Source organism: Lissotriton helveticus, chromosome 4_1 (assembly GCF_964261635.1).
Source record: "Lissotriton helveticus chromosome 4_1, aLisHel1.1, whole genome shotgun sequence".
Lineage (NCBI taxonomy): Eukaryota > Metazoa > Chordata > Amphibia > Caudata > Salamandridae > Lissotriton > Lissotriton helveticus.
In genome coordinates this window covers 1635235672-1635258721 of record NC_136063.1, presented here as the reverse complement: position 1 = coordinate 1635258721, position 23050 = coordinate 1635235672, and the positions used below count along the sequence as shown (strand labels likewise).

Below are 23050 nucleotides of genomic sequence, written 5' to 3'. Positions count from 1 at the left end.
ACGCCACCACCACCCATGGTGCACCGTATTTACAATGCGGCACACCATGTGCCCAAAACGTCACCGAAGCGTTACGCTTCTGTGCCGTAAAGGCGGCGCATTGCTGGAGTTGCGTCGCAACGATGGTGCAGCTCCAGCAATGCTCTGGGGTGCTCTATCTCCCCAATGCTGTGTCAAGCCGTACGTCTGCTTCAAGCAGGCGCAGGGTTTGAGTCACGCATCATTATCCTCAAAGTGACCGATTAAAATCTTGTAGATGTCACTCAGACACTTTTAGGATGCGTTCCTGCGCAGGAACGCCCTCCCTTGCGCCGGAACGCCCCCTGATGGCGCAGGGCTTTACAACGTGATGCATCTCCCATATGCGTCACGTTGTTAATATACGTCGCACCATGGCGCCTCTTTTGTCCTGCCGCTGCGTCACAAAAGTCACGCAACAATGGAGCAAAAGAGCCGCAAGGGGCTTCTAAATCAGCCCCTACAGACTCAAGTCCAGTCCTTCCTTTGTACACATGGCGATAAGAAGAAATAGTGGTGGAGGATTGATAGTTTGAGTATTTTAATGACTGGTTAATGTAGTAGGAAACTTTTTAGTGTTGTCGCTGATCTGCAATCACGATGGACTTTGTCTGTCACTTTGCGTGCTGCGGGCTGCGGACTGCTGCCTGCCAGTCCTAGGCGAACCTTTTTAGTAGTTTGTTTAGTGAGTTACATAAGAACTTTCCAAGTCGACGGTCCGCAAATCAAGCAATACTAATAACGTAGTAGACCACATGGGATCGGTCAATATATCCCGTGGAATAGTTGTCTATTTGCTATTTCGCCAAAATATTTTGTTATTGTTCTTTTGAAATGTTTGATTTGGTTGACAACAATCATCCATGTTTTCGTGTCTTTCTTTCTTTCATGTTGTACATCAGCTCCCCCCAGGGGCAAGAGGACAGAGGAGGAGGTGGTTGCTGCTGCTGCTGTAGAAGGCCAGGATCGGCCAGGCGAGGGCTCCTTTGCTGGCCCCAGTAAGTTTTCATTTTAATATAGAGTACCTATTTTTTTCCTAGCGTTCCTCATTCGATTTTTTCTAAATCGTCTTTGATCTTCTTGTAGACTGTATCTAAATTCTTATCCTGCCTCGACTATGACTCCCTGTGGTATCACTAGATTATTCTTATTAGTCTGTCTATGTAGCTAACTAAGATTGCACATTTGGCAATTCCATTGGACTCCCATTGTAGTCAGCAATAGCTCTATGCACTGAGCCTTCCCTGGAAAAAGGAACATTTTTACTTTAGATTAGACAGTCACAAATTATTACATTGTTTTCTGGTTTTTTTCACATTTCTTTATTCCTAGACCAAATATTATATCGTAGTGAGTGGTGTATTCTAACAATCTTAAATGTACTTTGTAGGTGGAACATCTGGTGGCGGGGCCAGCGCGGAGGTGGTGGTAGTGGATGAGGAGGACACTTCTGGGGAGGAGGCGGTGCAAGTGCCGGACAACACCAATGTGCCTGTGAGGGTTCACACGGTGGTGGCGGGCAGAGGTAAGCTATATATTCCTTACTTATTGAGATTGAAGACTGCAGAGTGTGCTTTCTTCACGGGTGTATTATAAATCAACCAGGTAGTAGCCTCCTCTAAATGTACTTCGACTTAGCTGTGAAGTTTTTGGCGAGAAGAATCCCAATCAGATCTGAGATGAACTTGATGGATGGGATGAACGAAAAGCGAAAGAAGGGTGTAAGTAAGTGTGGAAGGACGAGAAATTTAATGATGACTGGCAAAGAAGAATGATATGTGTTTGCTTGGTCCCCGAGGTGGCTGGGAAGGAAAGAATATGGTATGGTGCATGGCTGGGTGAATGATGAAGCAAGGATGGGTGGAAGGAGAACAGCCTTGGTGGGTGAAACAGAAACTGTATGTGTGCATATACTTTGAATGGATGGATGCCTGGATCATGGTACTATCTGACTCTTAGATAGCATATGTGTATCTAGAGAGAGTAGATGGTCACTGGATGAACTAAGTGTTACTTTGAAGAGCATGTAACACCGCACCCGCACGTCCGTTCCAGTGTAGGAAAGGCAAGGAAAAGAAGTTGTAATTTTGTCCAAATACTACCATGAATAGTAGCAGTAGTTTGTATTGCAACTGCAAGCACAGCATATATCCGGTTATTACGGTGGACACTCCCTACCTCTCTTAATAATTTTAGTTTAGTAGTAGTACGTCATTCTTGTGTGGGTGTATCACTGTTCACTCAATAAAAAGCAAAGCACCTAAAGTCATCCCATATGTAATCAAATACATCCCATGTGAAGTGATAGATAATCAGATTATTTAGTTTCTTCTTTTTCCTTCTCTAGTACTCATTTGCACTGTAGGGTGAAAGTTAAATTAATTAAGCAGTAGCCCTTTTAACAGAGTATTCTCAGTGCCACATGTAATAGAAAAATATGAGCTTCACCACCTGCATGTACTGTACCGGTACAGTAACGCAAGTCTGTCTCACTCATCATGGTGTGCGTCTGTTTTTCTCGGGTGCAAGTTCACTGCGCTGGCATTATGCCGGCTTGCAGAAGATAACGTACCAATTTTCCTAAACAAGAGAGAAGAAGACTGGTGTACTGTCATAGTCGACTGTAATGGAAGTCCATAGTGCTCGTAGAATTTGTTCCTTAAACTCCCACTAATGTTAGAGCAAGGATGAAGAAGTGGGAGGTTAGATAGATACTGGCCTCAATAGTTATGTACTGTGCTTTCAAGTTGCTAGTTGTACTGTGACACAACTTTCTGCTCAATCATTTTGTGTTAATCTTAAGAGCATTGGTTACAGACTATGTCTTTCTTTCTTTATATAGTTGCTCCTTCCAAATCCAACAAACCATAGAGGAAGGAGCAGGCTCGAATGGCCCGGCAACGGAGGCTGGATGCCACTGTCGCAGAATATCGGCGGCTGCTGGCCCTGGAGGAGGAGGACACGCAGTCTACTAGTACATCTACTGCGACAGCTGCATCCTCCTCCGGGCCCACACGGGCAGCCAGCCAGCGCAGTGCTCCAGCGGTACGGAGCCGGGCTACCAAAACCAATCGCCACCGCCGAGCAGCAAAGACATCAGCTGCCCCCCACAGGAGTTGCAAGGCACGCCAGCGCCACTTATGCCTCAGAGTGTCCTACCTGGAGCAGGAGGTCTTAACTTATAAGAACTTGGTGGAGGGCCTCCGCTCCGACCATGCCACCCTCCGCAAGGAGTATGATGCCCTGGCCGCTACAGTGAACAGCATCCTGCCGTAGTGTCCCTTGCCCCTTTTTTAGAAACTTTTGGGGGGTGGGAATTGGGAGTTGGGTTCTTTTTGGGACTTTTGAAGGACAATCGTTGGGGTTAGGGAGGGTCTTGCGGGAGATTATTTTGTTAGAGCTACACAAATATACTTTTTGAAACTTTATCTGAGCATACCTGTTTTTTACTGCTTTTGAGTCTGGTGGGTGGGGGTTTAACAGTAAGTTTGTTTTCCTGAAACTTAAGTCTGTGTCATTTTCTTCCTTTAAATGTCAATGGCTAAATGTTTTCAACACTAAGTGCCTCTCACAGAGTAAGTGATCCCCCCTTTCCCACCATGGATTTTCTTCAAATCACTTGCAACCAAAATGACACATTCCCACGAGTGCTCTAAGACCCCAGAACTCAGTTGCAAAAATCAAGAACACCCCGAAACACATGCAATCCTGCTGCTAGGGCTAACCCTAACGAACCCTAAGTTACAAAAAGTGCCAAAAAATTTTCCTCATGGATGTTGTCCAAACCAGTTTTATCCGGTATTAGACCTTCCCAGCAATGGCCCCAGAGCCGTCAACCCAGGCGAAAACAAGTAGAAGACCCCCAAACAGCCAAAAAGTAAAAGTACAAAAATGTGGACTTTGTCACTTTCCTGAAAATTTGCCAAATCACTCAGTGCGCGCTCTGCAGCTAGGCTCTAACTCCCCTCTGCCTCCATGGATTCCCTTCAAACCTCTTGCTATCAAAACTATCCATACCTAGCGTTGCTCCCAGACCCCGAAACCCACCCACAAACACCAGGAAGCCCCCCAAACAGGCCCCCGAAAACGCTACATTGAGCTAAATGTCAGAAAATGCAAAAACTTTTTCCTCATGGATGTTGTCCAAACCAGTTTTATCCAGTATTAGACCTTCCCAGCAATGGCCCCAGAGCCGTCAACCCAGGCGAAAACAAGTAGAAGACCCCCAAACAGCCAAAAAGCAAAAGTACAAAAATGTGGACTTTGTCACTTTCCTGAAAATTTGCTAAATCACTCAGTGCGCGCTCTGCAGCTAGGCCCTAACTCCCCTCTGCCTCCATGGATTCCCTTCAAACCCCTTGCTATCAAAACTATCCATACCCAGCGTTGCTCCCAGACCCCCAAACCCACCCACAAACACCAGGAAGCCCCCCGAACAGGCCCCCGAAAACGCTACATTGAGCGAAATGTCAGAAAATGCAAAAACTTTTTCCTCATGGATGTTGTCCAAACCAGTTTTATCCGGTATTAGACCTTCCCAGCAATGGCCCCAGAGCCGTCAACCCAGGCGAAAACAAGTAGAAGACCCCCAAACAGCCAAAAAGCAAAAGTACAAAAATGTGGACTTTGTCACTTTCCTGAAAATTTGCTAAATCACTCAGTGCGCGCTCTGCAGCTAGGCCCTAACTCCCCTCTGCCTCCATGGATTCCCTTCAAACCCCTTGCTATCAAAACTATCCATACCCAGCGTTGCTCCCAGACCCCCAAACCCACCCACAAACACCAGGAAGCCCCCCGAACAGGCCCCCGAAAACGCTACATTGAGCGAAATGTCAGAAAATGCAAAAACTTTTTCCTCATGGATGTTGTCCAAACCAGTTTTATCCGGTATTAGACCTTCCCAGCAATGGCCCCAGAGCCGTCAACCCAGGCGAAAACAAGTAGAAGACCCCCAAACAACCAGTATCCGGCGGGCTCCTTCTGTTTCTCCCCTGAGGCGAAAAGCCGGGGGTGCTTTAGGCTGTATGTAATTTTAAACGCTGATTTCGTTTTAATGGTGGCATGATTTGAAAATGTTATCGTTTTTTAAAATCGATCGTATTACATGATTTTAAATGTAATTTAGGGGCACGCATTTGGAAGTATCAAAGTGGAGTGTTCTTAATTGGGATCAGTTTTAAGAAACAAACCTGTTTTGCACTAACGCTTATATCATTCAGTCTGCACTTACCACTTAGACTGCTGACTCGACAGCCCGGGCATTCTCCCTGCCGGTGCGCTATCTCCCGACCCACGTGCAGCCGAGTAGGGGCTGTCACGGTAGGAGGCACAGGGACCCGCCATCTTGGAGGGAGGGGAAGGTCTGCGGACTAGTTGTCGCAGCCTCCCGCCCTCCCAGGAGCATAAAAACAACCAGTATCCGGCGGGCTCCTTCTGTTTCTCCCCTGAGGCGAAAAGCCGGGGGTGCTTTAGGCTGTATGTAATTTTAAACGCTGATTTCGTTTTAATGGTGGTATGATTTGAAAATGTTATAGTTTTTTAAAATCGATCGTATTACATGAATTTAAATGTAATTTAGGGGCACGCATTTGGAAGTATCAAAGTGGAGTGTTCTTAATTGGGATCAGTTTTAAGAAACGAACCTGTTTTGCACTAACGCTTATATAATTCAGTCTGCACTTACCACTTAGACTGCTGACTCGGCAGCCCGGGCATTCTCCCTGCCGGTGCGCTATCTCCCGACCCACGTGCAGCCGAGTAGGGGCTGTCACGTAGGAGGCACAGGGACCCGCCATCTTGGAGGTAGGGGAAGGTCTGCGGACTAGTTGTCGCAGCCTCCCACCTTCCTCCTGCCCCTATAAAAACAGCAGCGGACGGGCACAGCGGGCGCGCCGGCGGCACGGCAAGCCCGTCTGCGCCCGTCTGCGCCGGGCCCGCGCTCAGCGCCACTACCCCTGGTCGGACCCCCCTAGACCCGATTATTAAGGTCACTTACAATCGAGCACAGCTACTAAGGCTGCGGGGGGTAGGTAATAATCACAGCTGCATTACGATGGCACCAGATAGCAAGCCTCAGGAACTCACGCAATGCTGTCCTGTCTGCAAAGTTACGCTTCCACAGATCATTGGGGCCAAAACTAGGGCCTTCACCACCCCTCACATATCTAATGACAGGCAAGGAGACCGCGCTACAAACTGTCTCCTTATGAACTCCAGATCCCTGGTTAAGCACAGCGTTGAGTGTGCGGAGCTTATTTTGGATAGAAATATCCAAATAGCTTTTATCACTGAGACATGGACGGATGCAGCGTCCGGCCCAGATTTGGTCAAGGCTACTCCTCCGAATTACCGGAATTTTGTCCTGGACAGACCTCGCAAGAAGGGAGGGGGACTGGCCATCATCTATCACGAATCCCTGCAAGGATCCTTTTTCCCCGTTAGCTCTGGGGCGTGTGAGGCCCTGGGTTTCAAGTTGGAGCTTTCCAGCCATCATTTCTTTAAAGGGTGTCTATTGTACAGACCTCCAGGAACGAAGTCTTCCTTCTTGGAAGCAGTCAGTAGTATCCTGGAGGAAGCCATTTGCACCAATTATTTCTCTGTCTTGGGCGACTTCAACTTTCATTTAGAAAGTAACACCGATACGGACACGATTGCCCTAATGGAATTAATTACCACAATGGGTCTGACTCAGCGAGTTGTTGGGCCAACGCACATGGCGGGCCATACTTTAGATGGGATTTTTTCAAATAATCTCAATCTGATATTTAGCAAGGCTGAACCTATGTCTTGGTCCGACCATGGAGCTGAGATATTTACCATCTTCAGCCCACTGGTTAGTAAGAAGCTGAGAGAGGGACAATCTTCCAGGTTGTGTAGGGCCTGGAAAAACACTGATGGGACAGCCCTGGAGGGCTTGCTGATAGCATCCAGGCCACCCCCAGCATCTAACGTAAACAAAGCTTCCATCGAATACACTGAATGGCTTGATAAAGCATGTCATTGGTTAGTTCCACCTAAAAACTGTCGACCTACTAGGTCGGTACCATCGGCCCCATGGTACTCAGCAGAGCTTAGAGAAAGCAAAACAAATTGCAAAAAGCTAGAAAGGATTTGGCGAGTGAGCTACCACGAACTAGACAAAGAGAGACTAAAAACCAGCCTCAGGTCATATAAAGAACTCATCAGGAAAGCCAAGAGCGATTTTTACACGGAGAAAATTGAGAAGGCTAAGAACTCAGCCAAGGAACTTTTCGACACGGTGGTCAGTTTAACCTCCCCGAAATCGGTGATTGTTCCCCCCAAGATCGAATTTGTTCAATCACTCGCTGACTTCTTTTTAAATAAAGTCCAAGCTATTTTCTCAACATTGGAAAGGCAAGTAACCCTGAGTAGGGCAGAGGATCCACAAGGTGCTCTCCCGACCGGGACAAGGCAGGAAACTTTTGAGGCCTTCAACCCAGTAAAAACAGATGAGGTCTTAAAACTATTGAGGGAAACCAGGTCAGGCTCACCTCATGATCCCTGTCCGACGTCAATTGCAAAGTTGGCAGCCGTCACTATTGCAGAATCTCTAACCAGCATTTTCAATTTAATGTTTGAAAAAGGTGACTTCCCCTCAGTATGGAAGCGGGCATCCATCAGTCCACTACTTTTATAGACCCATTGCCAGACTACCTCTACCTGCAAAACTGGTTGAGAAAATCATGAACTCCCAGCTCTGCTCCTTTCTTCGTCATGCTAAGGGTTTAGACCCGGCTCAACACGGGTTTAGAGAAGGACACAGCACCGAGACCGCCCTGATTAAATCAACAGAGGAGATCCGGAAGGTGCTCAATGATGGGGGCCAAGCAGTGCTGATCCTTTTGGATTTGACGGCGGCCTTCGACACGGTTCACCATGCTTTGCTGGTGGACCGGCTGGAGGGCTGCGGGATCCAGGGACGAGCACTTAACATCTTGAAGGCCTTCCTGAAAGACCGGGTACAAGTGGTGGCTGTGGGGGACATCGAATCAAGACCTTTCGAACTCCCCGGGGGGGTCCCTCAGGGATCCTCCCTTACCCCCACTTTGTTTAATATCTATGTGTCCTCTCTTGCTCCGGTGATTAGAGCCTTCGGGTTTGAATTAACCTCGTATGCAGACGATACCCAGATTGTGGTCTCGGTGTATCCGGAGAAAGAGCTGGAGGTGGCAGCCAGGTTTCAGGAATGTATATCTGCTGTCAGCTCTTGGATGGCAAAAAGTTGTCTAAAACTAAACTCCTCCAAGACTGAGGTGATCGTCTTTGGGTCCAATTCAAATCTCTGGAGTCCAGAGGAGGAGCTTAGCGCGCACCCAAGATGGTCGCGTGAGCTCAGAGCTCCCGGACCTTCACCACCTCCATCGACTATCCTGCATCTAATCCTGATTTGGACGACGGGCTTCTGTGGTCGTGAACCTGCTGATCATTTATCCGTTGGCGGATTTCGCTTTGGTCTCCGGGAACCAAAGATATGGCTATTTGACTATTTGCGGCCTGCTCCATGGCACTGCCCCGGGCTTGCCTACTCTGCCAGCCGGGTAGTAATTGAACAACAACGGCCTGCGTTAACCTCCCTTGCCCGGTCTTCTACTTTCAGTTTCAATTTTGATGATCCTACGTCATTGAACTTGCCTTGGTCGCCCGGGTTGCTTGCTTCACTCATTTATTCGCAACATCGCTTGGAGATCTGGACTTTCTTGCTCTTTGCCTAGTGACTGGTCCTCACTTTATTCCTTGAGCTTCTGCGGGCACATCGAGTGTAGCCATTTTCACTAGGTCTCAGACTACCCTCCGGGGCACACGACCTAAGATGGCCACCAAGCCTGAAGCGGAGAGGCGCAAGACCAGACCGGCAGCTCGAGGAGGTTCTGTCCAATCCAACGTCATGGACCGATATACCCTCACTAAGAGCTCTCCGAGCGGAATGGCTAAACCCCCGGCTGGCATTGAGGAAGAATCCCTGCTGGGTGATGACCCGTCATTGAAAGACGTCATGTGCGCCATTGCTGGGATGAAGGCCGCGATGGGACAACAGTATGAGGCCCTAACCCACAAGCTGGACACTGTTGCCATAGATGTCAATCTAATCAGGGCGGATCTTGCAAAAACCAACGAAAAGGTCAAGTCTCTCGACCTGAAGACTACTAGTCTCATCGCCGACGTCTCTGACCTACAGACGGAGGTCGGTAATCTGAGATCCGCCCGTGACTATCTCTCCCGTCGCTTGGATGATTTTGAGGGCCGAGCACGACGGAACAACGTCCGACTGGTCGGTGTCCCGGAGAAGACGGAATCGTCAGCTGTGGACCTACTGGTGGAGGACATTGTCCTAAATCATTTAGCGCCCAAGGGCCTGAGCAAGTTCTTTGCAGTAGAACGGGCCCACCGTGTCCCGGGTGGCCCGCCCAAGCTGGGTGCCTCTCCGCGCCCCATCATTGCGCGGATTTTCAACTTTCGTGACAGGGATGTGATACTGCAGGCTTCCCGCACATCAGGCCCCACGGAATATGAGAACGCTGCGGTCAGCTTTTATCCGGACTTCACCCAACAAGTCCAGAAGCAGCGGCTAGGATTTCAAGGAGTGAAGAAGAGACTGAGAGACAGGGACATGAAATATGCCATGCTTTTCCCGGCTCGATTGCGTATCGTCCACAATGATAGAACATTTTTCTTTGACCATCCTGAAGCGGCTAATGACTGGTTGGACTCGCTGCCTACGGGACGAGGGCGGTTTGAACAATCGGAACCTTCCGGTGGAGCGGAGGGCGGCCCGACGGAGCAGGAATAGGGAGCAACATCGGCTCCCGGACCAACGTTTTGACTTTCGGCAATGGTTCGATGCTATACTGATAATGATTGCTACTCCATTGTCTTACTGGGGTGTGGGTGAGGGGCGGGTGAGACTTCCTCCTCTGGGGTTCTTTTCGTAGATTAGTTGTATGTTAGGGCGACAGGCACGCTGCGAGTTGGGGTGGCTTTTGAGTCTAACGCAGGGGTGCGGGGTGGGGGGTATGATGTTGTTCTGGGGGATTGGGAAGTTCAGGGATGTGTTTCTTTGTTTTTTTCAAGGCATAATGCTGATGATCTTCTGTGTTGTGGTGTCGCGGCTGGCGTGGGGGGAGACTTGGGGTGGACTCTGGGATGGGGGTAGGGGACTACGGATACTGTGTTGGAACGTCAATGGTCTGGGAGACAGAATTAAACGGGGAGTGGTCTTGCAGTTACTGAGACGCTTGTCCCCTGATGTGGTTTTGCTTCAGGAGACGCACTTGCTGGGTAATACGTGCCACGCCATGAATAGGCGTGGCTATCGTCTCATTGCACACTCAGGTTTCACTTCTGGTTCCAGAGGGGTGGGCATTCTAATCCGGACCTCCCTCCCCCTCGCTGTTGACGACATTATACTTGATGATAGAGGGCGGTACGCCGCCATTGTGGGGCGTTGGGAGGGTAGGGTGGTTACACTATTTTCTGTTTACATACCCCCAGGTCTTCAAACTACGACCTATGCGGATTTGGGAAGAGTGATTCTGGGAGTCCCCGAGGGTTTGCTTGTGGTCGGTGGAGACTTTAATTCAGTAGTATCTGGGATGTGTGATCGTTACCCTCCCCGAGTTCTCGCTAAGTTCCAATCCTGGCTTGGGGACTTCATGGGGGCGCTGGGGCTGACCGATTGTTGGCGATTACATCATCCTGGGCAACAACAGTATACCTTCCACTCTGGGGCCCACGGCAGCCTTTCGAGATTGGATTATGTCTTGATGCCCTCCTCCCAGACTTCCCGTATAGGGGAGGTGAAACATCTTGCCAGGGGTATTTCGGATCATTCCCCACTGTGGTTGGTTGTGAACGCACATGGGGATCGGAGGGTCGAGTGGCCCCGATCAACCCATGGTACCTCCGTGATCCTAAGATTAGAGCGGAACTACTTAAGACAATTGATCACTACTTTGCCGAAAATGTGGGGTCAGTATCCTCTTCTGTCTCCTTGTGGGAGGCGTACAAAACTGTAATTCGGGGGCAGGCCCTCTCGTCGATTGGCACTGTTAAGAGATGTAGACGAGAGGAGGTTGTTCGTCTTGAGACTGAAATTACCGTTCTTGAGGGAGAGTTTGATGCTGGAGTCTCCCCTGAGAGGCTTCATCTGTTGGACCTAAAACAACATGAGTACAGAGCTCTGGTGACTGATGCAGCGAAGGAGATGAGTCGTGAACAGCAGGGACGTCTGTATGATGTGGGAGATAAGGCTGGGAAGTTGCTTGCTTGGTTGGATAGGAGAGAATGCGCGAGTCGAGTGGTTCCTGTTATAGTTGACGCGAATGGTGAAAGTATCACGGACCCTGCTGGGATTGTTGAGAGGTTCGCCGATTATTTTCGGGTAGTGTACTCCCCTGTGTCCGATAGACCGGAGCAGGACTCCCACATGCTTTTACGCGATATCTCGCTACCATGTTTGTCTGAATCTGAGCGGGACCTGCTGGAGGCTCCGCCTACGGCGGATGAAGTTGCGACCGCTATCCGTTCGATTCGCTCTGGGAAGGCCTCGGGCCCTAATGGACTCCCTATAGAACTCTACAAGCTTCGTCCGGATGTACTGGCACCGTATATGCGATCTATGTTTCTGGAATCACTGGCGGAAGGGTTTCTTCCTCCTGACCAGAGATTGGCTTCCATAGTGGTTATACATAAAGAGGGTAAGCCACGTGACCGCTGCGAATCGTACAGGCCTATTTCCCTAATAAATGCTGAACCCAAGATCCTGGCCAAAGTTCTTGCTAATCGTCTGGTGGCTGTTATAGGCGATCTGGTTCATCCGGACCAGTCCGGATTTATACCACATCGCAATACGGCACTTAATCTTCGGCGCTTGCATTGAGTCCTCGCGCGAGCCGGGACATTGAGAGAGTCGGCCATCTTGGCGTCTTTGGACGCCACCATGGCGTTCGACACGATTGAATGGCCCTATCTTTGGGTGGTCCTCTCCAAATTCGGGTTTGGGCCCACCTTTATCCGTTGGGTTCGATTGCTTTATGCTGATCCCTTAGCCCAGGTAGTGGTGAATGGACGTGTCTCGGCCTCCTTTGTTCTCGGTAGAGGTACGCGCCAGGGCTGTCCTCTGTCCCCACTCTTGTTTGCTCTTGCTTTGGAGCCACTGGCGGCTTGGCTGCGATGGGAACCATCCATGAAGGGTATTCGATGGTCTCCGGACTTTGAAGACCGTGTATCTCTGTATGCAGATGACATCCTTTTGTACCTCACATCGCCCCGACAGTCGTTAATCGTCCTTTTTGACGTTTTGACTTCTTTCCGTAAAAATTCCGGCTTAGTTATAAATTGGTCTAAATCTTGCGTTTATGTTCTCTCCGGTGATACTCCCCTCCTGCCCCGTGATTGTCCTATTCCGGTGGTACTAGATGGTTTCAAATATCTGGGAATCTTTGTCACCTTGGACCCCACACTTCAGTATGAGCGCAATCTGCTGCCCCCTCTCAGATGCCTTCGGGCGGATGTCGGGACTTGGAGCAAGCTCCCCCTTTCTCCCTTGGGACGAGCTGCGTTGTTTAAGATGATGTCGCTCCCCCGATTCCTTTATGCGCTTCAAAACACGCTTGATGTAGTGCCAGCGGAATATTTTCGTGAGATTGAGAGTCTACAGCGGCAATTGTTATGGGGGGGCCGTTCTCGCATCGCCCTCTCGAAGCTTACACTCCCTTGGTACGATGGCAGCATCGCTCTCCCGGACATTCGTCGCTATTACTGGGCCTCTCAATTGGGGGCCATCAACCATGGCACCTACACTCCCCCACTAAACCTGGCTTTTGCGATGGACAGATGGTTGTTACCCGGTGGGGACTACAATAGGGCTCTATATGCGAAATCAGCTGGTGACACTCTTACGGGCCCCACCAAAACAGCAGTGCAGGTGTGGCGTAGAGCTACGGCGGCCACGGGATGGGCCGATAGGCCGACCCGGGCTACCCCACTATAAGCTTCGGATAAACTGGGCTCCCTTTGGCAATCGAAGGGATTTGATCGGTGGGACATGATCGGGATCAGTAGGGTGGATGACGTATGGATCAAGGGCAGGGTCAAGACGTTTGAGGAATTGAAAGTTGAGTATGGGCTGAATGATAAGGAATTCTTCAGATATGCGCAAGTCCGGCACGCGGTCTTGTCTGTTTTTCCACTAGGCTCGGACGTGCCGGAGGCATCCCCGCTCGAGGATCGGATTCTGGATGGTCACGTTCCTGATAGCACGATCTCGCTAATTTATAAAAAGTTGATCAATACCAGGACTGATCTACTAGATAGTCTTCGAAGGTTGTGGACCGGAGATGGTCTGGAACTCGATGATGAGGACTGGCAGTCCGCTATTTCTTCCCCGAAGGAAGTAGCTATCCCGGCACGTCTTCGGTTCGTCCAACTGAAAATTCTGCATAGGGTGTATGTGACTGGCCCACGTCTGGTTCGTATGGGATTTTCAATGGATGGATTGTGCAGGCGTGGATGCGGTATGGTGGCTACGTTCCTTCATATTATCTGGGAATGCCCTGCTGTGATACGTTATTGGAACCGCGTACATGAGGTAATGAGTGAGGTCACGGGAGTGCGATTGATGCCTGAAACGCGAAGATGCTTGTTGAATGTCTGGGAGCCGAATGACTACAATCGAGCGCAGCTTCGCTGGGCGACCTTGGGAAACATGGTAGCCAAGCGTGATATTGCCCAATTGTGGGGCGCTCAGAAGCCTCCAACACTTCTGGGATGGACACAAAACATGGATTGGTGCATGTTTCGAGAAAAAACTGTGTATGTTTCCCGTGGCAAACCAGGCAAGTGGGGGAAAGTGTGGACCCAATGGAACGCATACCGTGGAGATATATGTACTCCCCCAATGTCGGAATTTGATGCTGATTTGTCTTCCTCCCAACCTGACGTTTCCTCCGCAGGAACATAGTTGTTTTGTATGTATTTTGGTCTCCTTTCCCCCCCCCCTCTCCCCCCCCCCAATTATTGATTGCACTACTGCTTGATTCCTCTATGTACCCCCCCCCCCCCCACGGACCACGTGATGACACGTTTTAATGTTCTGCCTTGTTTTGTATTGTTCTTTTGTTTTCTTGTTTTAAAATCAATAAAAAGTTTTTTTTTTTTAAATCTCTGGAGTCCAAGATGGTGGCCAACATATATGGGTGACCTGCGGGCACCAGCTCAGAAGGTAAAAAATCTGGGAGTCTTAATAGACAACCAACTCTCTTTCAAATCCCAAGTTATGGCGTTGACCTCGTCCATATTTTGGCTCTTGAAAACCATCAGGAAAGTGCTCCCCTTTTTACCAGAGGGAAGCAAAAAGACGGTAGTGACGGCACTTGTTCTGTCGCGCCTCGACTATTGTAATAGTCTTTTTCTAGAGGCTCAACAGGGAGTGTTGGACAAGCTGCAAGTCCTGCAAAACGCGGCAGCCCGCCTTATTGGAGGTCTGCCTAAATTTGCCTCAGCTACCAAGGAATTGGAGAAATTGCACTGGCTCCCAATGCGAAAGAGGATTAAGTTTAAAGCCCTCTGCATTGTCTTTAAGGCACTGCACGGATTGGGCCCAGTGTCTCTTCAAAATCAATTCCAATGGTACAGACCTGAGAGACAGCTGAGGTCTGCCAGTATGGGACTGGTAAAAACAGCTCGGATCAGGAAGGTACGCTGGGGGGGCAGGAGTTTTGTCCAAGGAGCGGCAAAGGCTTGGAACTCCCTCCCCTTGTCCCTCAAATCAATCACCAATCTGTTAGCGTTTAGAAAACATCTTAAAACATGGCTTTTCACCCTCTAGCCGTGGATTCTTAACCTTAGGGAGTTACCACTTCAGCGCCAGGACACCGGTTGGTATCAGCGCGCTTTATAAGTGTTAAAAATAAATAAAAATAAATAAATAAACAGCCAAAAAGCAAAAGTACAGGTGATTAAAGTTTTAATTATATTAACTGTGCAAAACAAAGAAAGACAGAAACACAGGAATAAAAGTGAATAAGTACGAAAAAGAAAATGTTTGATTCATTGGCTCATTTTCAGGGCTCGGTGTCAGGGAAGAAGAGTTCGTCCTCATACTCTGCGAATTCAGACAGGAGTAGGTCAGTGTCACCAAACACAGAAGAAATTCCCTCATCTAAGTTGCTGTCCTCCTCGTCTTCTTCCGTCGTGCAATCTGGTACTTTGTAATCTGGTGGTATGAGGTGCTCATTCATCTTGATCATTGTTAACCTCTCCACATTTTTGGGCGAGAGGCGGGTCCGTTTGCAAGTTACAATGCCACCAGCAGCACTGAAAACACGTTCAGAAGACACGCTTGCGAGTGGGCAAGACAAGTAATGTATAGCCAGGTTGGTGATCTCTGGCCACAATTCTTTTTTCCCATGCCAATACGCCAATGGGTCAGCATTAACATAGACCTCTGTTGAGCCATTCAGATAGTCCTGCACCATCGACTCAAGGTTCTCCACGTTTCCTCCACTTTGATTACTTTTTGCTCGGACCTTTTGAGAACTAAACCCAAGCTCAGCTAGCCAATCCTCTTCAACACCCGATATTTCTGTTGTGTCTGGTGCAGATGATCCGGTTGCCGGTGTCTTTAACGGCTGAGAGGTCACTTCTGCCACAGCCACAGGTGCAGAAGTGGAGTCTTTTGACTGGGGATGGCCTGCTGATGCTGATGTACTGCCTTTTCCCTCCATTTTCTTCCGTTCTCTTTCAAACCTCATGGCTGACAAGGCTAGCCAATGTTTGTACTTTGTAACATGTTCATCACCAAAAGGAAATAATGCACTGCCTGCCAGCGCCTTTTTGTAGCGTGGATGCAGAATAGTAGCACAAATGTAATGCTGTTCTAAGTGGATATTTTGAAGACGTTCATCGCCAAGTAGGCGCTCTAATAATTTCTCCGCCAAAACAAAAGCTTCTTGCTTTTCTTAATCTTTTTGAAACTTAGAAGACACCGCCTTCAGTCTGTGCTCCAGCATGCGCAACAATGGGATAGCTTTTCCCAAATTACAGTCCTCCCTGCTGACTGCACGCGTGAAGACCTCAAAAGGACGAAGCATGTCTGTCAGGCTTTTTTTTTTTTTTTTTTTAAAACCTTTATTGCACAGAATCATAAACAATTACGGGCCTACAACCATCCGGTCGGCCTCGACATCATTCGGAGCACCGTAGCGAGCAATATGGCAACTCAGTAGCAACTTAAATCCAACTACAGGCAACCTAGGTTACATGGAAACATTTACACTACCGAGAAGCAGGAGAAATTAAGGTTTAATTTTATAATGTTCATAAAACATATGTAAATAGTAATCGTTAGAAAGGATCAAAGTTCTCACTATACATTCAAAACAAAGGTGGGCGACGTCCATCAAAGAAATCCAGCGAGCATTAAAACAGAAGCAAAATGGCGGCACAGTGATATCTGAAAAGGATTGATAATCGCCTAGCATGTCGTGTGCCGATCGCTACCCACCCCTCCCCGACCCACACCATTGACCCAAGGAAAAAGGAAAAAGGAAAGGAATTGGAGAATAAAGAAAGAAAAAATAAGGCCCATAGAAACTAAAACGGACAAAACAAACCCCCCCCTACCCCCCACCCAGCACACATGCAGAGGCTACGGCCTACCCCCCCCCTAGCAGCGTGCCTGTCGCCCAATAAAGAGTACCCGAAATAAAGAAAGAAGAGAAAGGAAGAAAAAGTATACATATAAAACCGGAGGAGGGCCAAATTTATGTGTCCTAAACAGCCCGTCAGGATATTCTCGGCCGCCCTACCCCCGACCCCAAATTTGAAGCATAACCAACATCCAGCTCCCCCGTTTACCCATCACAGTCCCAGCAAAGCAAACAACAGTAAGCAAAAATGAAAATCATTTTCAACCTTGTCCCTGACGATCCAGCGTGCCAACGAGAAGCAACAATAAAACAGCCCCCCAGAATGAGGTAAACAGCTGCAAGGACCACGGCAGGACAGGGCGCCGTCCACAAAGAACTGTCCAACACAAAGCCATGCGGGCCACCGGTGTACAAAGAAGGGCGGTGCGCAATAGCAGTCCTCCAAAGTTAAACAGTTGAAGTAGAAGCAGTGCGCCCAGGACACAATAAGAAGAATCGCCAGCAGATCCCGAAGAAATTGCAGGACATGGCGCCCAAAGGCGACTCCCCAGCAGCTGCGCCAGTCCAGGAGTCTCGCATCTCTCCACCGCTGTAGCAGATAGAGTCGCAGCGGTATCCAGCTCTCGCACCCCCAGCGTCTCCATGCACCTCTGGATAGACAGCTCACCGTAATCGGGCCCAGGGTGTGGCGAAGCGCTCTGCACACGATCTCCAGCTCGGCCAGTTAAGGATAGCGTGGACAAAATGGCATCTAATCGGCCCCCCAGGTCCCGGGCATGACCACACCAAGCAGCTTGTAAGGCAACCAGGGCGCCCAGAATCTCGGCGATCTTAAGGGGCACCTCCGGAGATGAGGATGATGAAGCTCCTTGCACACAGGGCTCGACGACTAGGGGCAGTCCTCGAGTCCGTACGCCGGCATCCCCTTCCAGCAGTCCGTCGTCCCATGGGCGCCCCGACAAGCACAGCCAGGTCACGGGGACATGGGTGGCACATTCCATACCGACTCGGCACACGGACATTGTGCGATGTCGGCAGTCGTAAGCACCCTCAGTAGTTGGTCAGGCCACCAGGTATAGTCGCCGAGCGCTCGGTTCAAAATGGCCACCTTCACAGCTCCGGAGACTGAAAGGCACCCAAAGTCGGCCAGGGGTAAGGATACAAATGCAGCACTGGCAGCTGCGAGTTCGAGCAAGTGTGGAGGTGAAAAGGAATGAAAGCGCGCTGCTGCGGAAAACTCTAAGCGGCAGCCGCTATCCGCCGGTCGACTCCGCTCTGCCGTCAGTGGCCGCTGTTGTGGCGGTCGGGGCCAGCCGGCTCCGAGAACAAAGACCCGGTCGCCGCCATTAACACCGGAAAGGAAACAGGGACGTTCAATCAGTCCTGTCGCAGGGAGCACATCGGGGGGCACACCGCTGGAATCAGCATCACTTCCCGAATCCGATACCGTATCGAGAAGACCGGATAAAGTACAGGATGAGCAACGGTACGGAGGGAAGACAAGCGGGGCAGCGGAGCCGAGGGTTTAGGCGGCCATCATGTTTGCAGGCTAGGCTCCTCCCCCGTCTGTCAGGCTTTTAACTAGCTCCCATTGCTCCGCATGTAACCTCAGGTCCTTCACAGCTGTACCCAGTGTAAGGAAATACTGATCGAGTACAGTAAACTGCTCATACAGACGCTCAAGCATGTAGAAGGTTGAGTTCCAACGTGTTGGCACCTCCTGGATGAGTGCTTTCACTGGCATTCGACGTTCATGTAGCAGGCGCCTCAGATGCTTCCGGCCTTAAAAGAATGGCTGAAATGGTTGCACATTTTTCGGCAGGTGACCACTAACTCGCATGCTGGACTGTCTTTATCCAAGAATTTTGTAACAACCATGTTGATACAGTGCGCCAAACACGGCACTCTGAAATAGTTACCCAGATCCATGGCCTTAACTACATTGGCGCCATTATCCGTGGAAACATAACCAATCTCGCGTTTTTTTGGGGACAGCCAGTGAAAGACCTTTGTGTTAAACTCATTCAAAATGTTTTCTGCTGTATGACGTTTCTCCAAGCCAAACATGGCTAGTGTTGAATGTTTCCGAGCAGCTTTAAAAACTTGGTCCAGGTCAGCACCTGCGTTTAGCTTTGCTTTAACCCCTGAAAAAGAACCCCAGTGTGCAGTGATGCACATGTAATCAGTGCCTGCGCCACTGGTCCACATGTCTGTTGTCAGATGTATAGTGTGAACAGCACTCTTCTGCAAATCTGCCCCAATCACCTCCAGCACATCTTCATGTAGTGCTGGAACCGCAACTCGGGCAAAATAGAACCGACTAGGAACCTTCCATTTAGGGCAGAGCCCTGCCACTAATTCTAGAAAACCAACCCCTTCTACAAAAGAAAAAGGGAGAAGATCCAGCGCTAGCATTTTAGCCAGCTTAGTGTTGGGTGGTTGCGTTCATATGGCGCGTCTGAAAACAACATGGTTCTAATGTTGCCCTGGACCATTTTACGGGATGATGATGATGACTTCTTCGACCCAGTTACGCTCGCTGATGAACTTTTTCACATTGGTGTCTCACTCTGTCCCACACTCTTAGTGTGGCTCACAGGGGGTGTGCTGACAGGGGTACTGGGTGTAAGTGAAGCGTGTGACGCTTCTTCCTCCTCGTCATCATCAGATGGAACATCAACGTTTTCTCGACTTGCAATTCGGGCTTTCTTGATCTCCTCTAGGTGCGCAAACCATTGGACAGTGTGCTGTCTCTCAAGATGACCTCTCTGGCCTCCAGTTCCATAGTTGGTACCAAGCTTACCACGACTAACTGCAAGCTTACAAATGCTACAAATGGCTCGGTTTTCCTTTTTTGTGCAAATACTAAAGAAGTCCCAAACTGCGGACTTGAAATGTCTGGGGGGGCCAGAGGAGGCGATACTGGTGGTGGTCATGCTGCTAATGCCAGATGAAGTGGAGGATGCGTATTGCTGAACTTTACTACGTTGTGCACTTTGCCCACCACTAATTGAGGTCGAGGTGGATGGAGGTCCCTTCTGGCGAGGAAGAAATATGGAAGCGGTAGGTGGTGGTGTACTAGTTAACTTCAATGATTGTGGTGTTCCCATTGCCTCCTCGTCGACTTCATCATCACGCTCAGCAGCTTGTCGGGCTAGGATCAAAATGTCTGTTTGCTGCATGCCCGCTGGGGCTTCGGTGACGTTAGTGATGACTGCGTCGTCGTCGTGAGAGTCTTCAGCAGCAGGAGTATACGCCACTTCTTGTTGAGCGTCATCACACTCCATAACTATGAGAGTTTCGATGACCTTCCTTTTACGCTTAGCTACCTTTGTCAGATCATGGTGTGCCTCAGCCTCACTCTCAGATGGCAGTGGTGCTGGTTCCCAAGTAAGATCAATATCATCAGAAGGAGGTGGGCTTGAAGAAGATGTAGACACCACCACCCTTGATCTTTTCCTTGCTCGGGATGTGGAAGACAATGAATTATCATCAGGAGGAGTGGCTTCCTCGAATGATACCTCGGCTTGATTGTCGATTTCCAGATGTGCCCCTACTTCTGGAGGAACAACTACTGGGCACTTGTTGTGCCCCTCCATGCACCTCTGCTTGCTCCTCTCCTTGCGCCACCTCTCCTTCCACATGTACTTGGGCTTGTACTTGCACATGTGGTTGTTGTTGCGGCTGTGGTTGTTCAACACTCGTCAGATGAGATACAACAACCTGTGTTGATTGAGGGACATTGCTGCTACTTTCTTGCGATGAGCCAACATCACTGGTCGATGGTGATTGAACAAGTAGACTGGCTGCCTCTGCAGCACTCAAGGGCTTTGACTTAAGTTGGCGTGGGGGTGGTGGCACTGAGCCCAATGGAGCGGGGTTGCTGCTCCCAGCTTGGTCCCCAGCAGATCCCGCTGCTGCTGCAGGCGTACTTTTTTTTTTATTCCCAAATAATGTGGCGGGCGGCACACCAGTTTGCTTGGTAACTTGCTTCTTCTGCTCCTTTCTGGCATCTTTCTTGCTAGAGGAGCTACGGGGAACTTTTTTTGGGGCCATCTTCTTCAGATGTCACTCAGAACAGCAGAGTTGTCTGTGGCCACACGTGACGTTGTGCTGCACACACCGCAGCAGGACTTCTTCCTGGCACTGGTGGTTCTCTTGTGCACCTAAAAGCAATGGAAGACAGAGGAACATCAGTTATACAACCCAAAAAATCGACAAAAACCACAAAATTCAGCACAATCCCAGCCCACCCATGCCCTCAATGATGTTTAAATTCAAGAAGACACCCCACAGAAAGACTAGGCCCATGCACCACTCACTACCCCTGGGCATAATGGATGAAAGTTATGCAAAATGGGTGCACCCCAAGCACATGTTGCCTGTACCAGCACTCAAGATGGCCACCAAAACCCACATGGCCAGTCCACATCAACAGTACACCCCAAAAAAAACGGAAAACACACAAAAATCACCACAATCCAATGCCATCCAGGATGTTTACATTAAAGAGAGTGAGAGCCCACAGGCAGACTCAGTCCATGCACCACTCACTACCCCTGGGCAAAAGGCCCCACCAGCAGCCCCATAAAATCGACACAAAACACAAAATTCAGCACAATCCCAGCCCACCCATGGCCTCAATGATGTTTAAATTCAAGAAGACACCCCACAGAAAGACTAGGCCCATGCACCACTCACTACCCCTGGGCATAATGGATGAAAGCTAGGCAAAATGGGTGCAGGCCTCAGACACTGCCTGTCTTCAAAATGGCCCCTTGCACCCCAAGCACATGTGGAGGGCCTGCCTGTACAAGCACTCAAAATGGCCACCACCACCCACATGGCCAGTCCACATCAACAGAACACCCCAAAAAAACGAAAAACACACAAAAATCACCACAATCCAATGCCATCCTGGATGGTCACATTAAAGAGAGTGAGAGCCCACAGGCAGACTCAGTCCATGCACCACTCACTACCCCTGGGCAAAAGGCCCCACCAGCAGCCCCATAAAATCGACAAAAACCACAATATTCAGCACAATCCCAGCCCACCCATGGCCTCAATGATGTTTAAATTCAAGAAGACACCCCACAGAAAGATTAGGCCCATGCACCACTCACTACCCCTTGGCATAATGGATGAAAGCTAGGCAAAATGGGTGCAGGCCTCAGACACTGCCTGTCTTCAAAATGGCCCCTTGCACCCCAAGCACATGTGGAGGGCCTGCCTGTACAAGCACTCAAAATGGCCACCACCACCCACATGGCCAGTCCACATCAACAGAACACCCCCAAAAAAACGAAAAACACACAGAAATCACCACAATCCAATGCCATCCAGGATGTTTACATTAAAGAGAGTGAGAGCCCACAGGCAGACTCAGTCCATGCACCACTCACTACCCCTGGGCAAAAGGCCCCACCAGCAGCCCCATAAAATCGACAAAAATAACAAAATTCCGCACAATCCCAGCCCACCCATGGCCTCAATGATGTTTAAATTCAAGAAGACACCCCACAGAAAGACTAGGCCCATGCACCACTCACTACCCCTGGGCATAATGGATGAAAGCTAGGCAAAATGGGTGCAAGCCTCAGACACTGCCTGTCTTCAAAATGGCCCCTTGCACCCCAAGCACATGTGGAGGGCCTGCCTGTACAAGCACTCAAAATGGCCACCACCACCCACATGGCCAGTCCACATCAACAGAACACCCCCCAAAAAATGAAAAACACACGAAAATCACCACAATCCAATGCCATCCAGGATGTTTACATTAAAGAGACCCCACAGGCAGACTCAGTCCATGCACCACTCACTACCCCTGGGCAAAAGGTCACAACAGCAGCCCCATAAAAATCGACAAAAAACACAAAATTCAGCACAATCCCAGCCCATCCATGGCCTCAATGATGTTTAAATTCAACAAAACAGTTGTATCATGCACCCATAACTAACCCTGGTCCTACTGGATACTGTGGCTACCCACAATATATTTTCTTTAATGTTCTGAAAAAGTTCCAAAATTGTAGTTGCAGCAACTGTAATGCCCCAAACAAACTTACTTATGAAAGCTGATTTCTAATCCAAAAGTGATCCAAAGAAAGTCAAAAAGGCCTTAAATCCAAATATCCAGCAGCATCCACAAAGAGTAATCCTTCCAGGTCAAGGTCCAAATGAAAGTGACCAGCACATGAAGAAAGCACTGGGAGGAGCCTGCTGGACAGGAACAGGAAGTTGGAGACTGTGGGGCACTTCCTTCCAAAATGGACTCCTTGCTAAAAAAAGTGCAGGGAAATGTCAACCTGAGGAGTGATTCTGATAAAAATCATCATTTTCTGAAAGTTTATGCTGTTTGC

The 23050-nt window shown here is 49.3% G+C and overlaps 2 long non-coding RNA genes across 4 annotated transcripts in view; both read left to right on the top strand.

Annotated features, from left to right (window-relative positions):
- The window catches only part of LOC144829295 (uncharacterized), a 153496-nt gene that overhangs the window by 22420 nt on the left and 108026 nt on the right, over positions 1 to 23050 (top strand). The gene's annotated exons all lie outside the window — the stretch shown is intronic.
- On the top strand, positions 920 to 2964 carry LOC144827629 (uncharacterized). The gene is made up of 3 exons (XR_013610276.1): positions 920 to 1016; positions 1409 to 1543; positions 2861 to 2964. It is a non-coding gene; the product is annotated as an uncharacterized LOC144827629 (long non-coding RNA).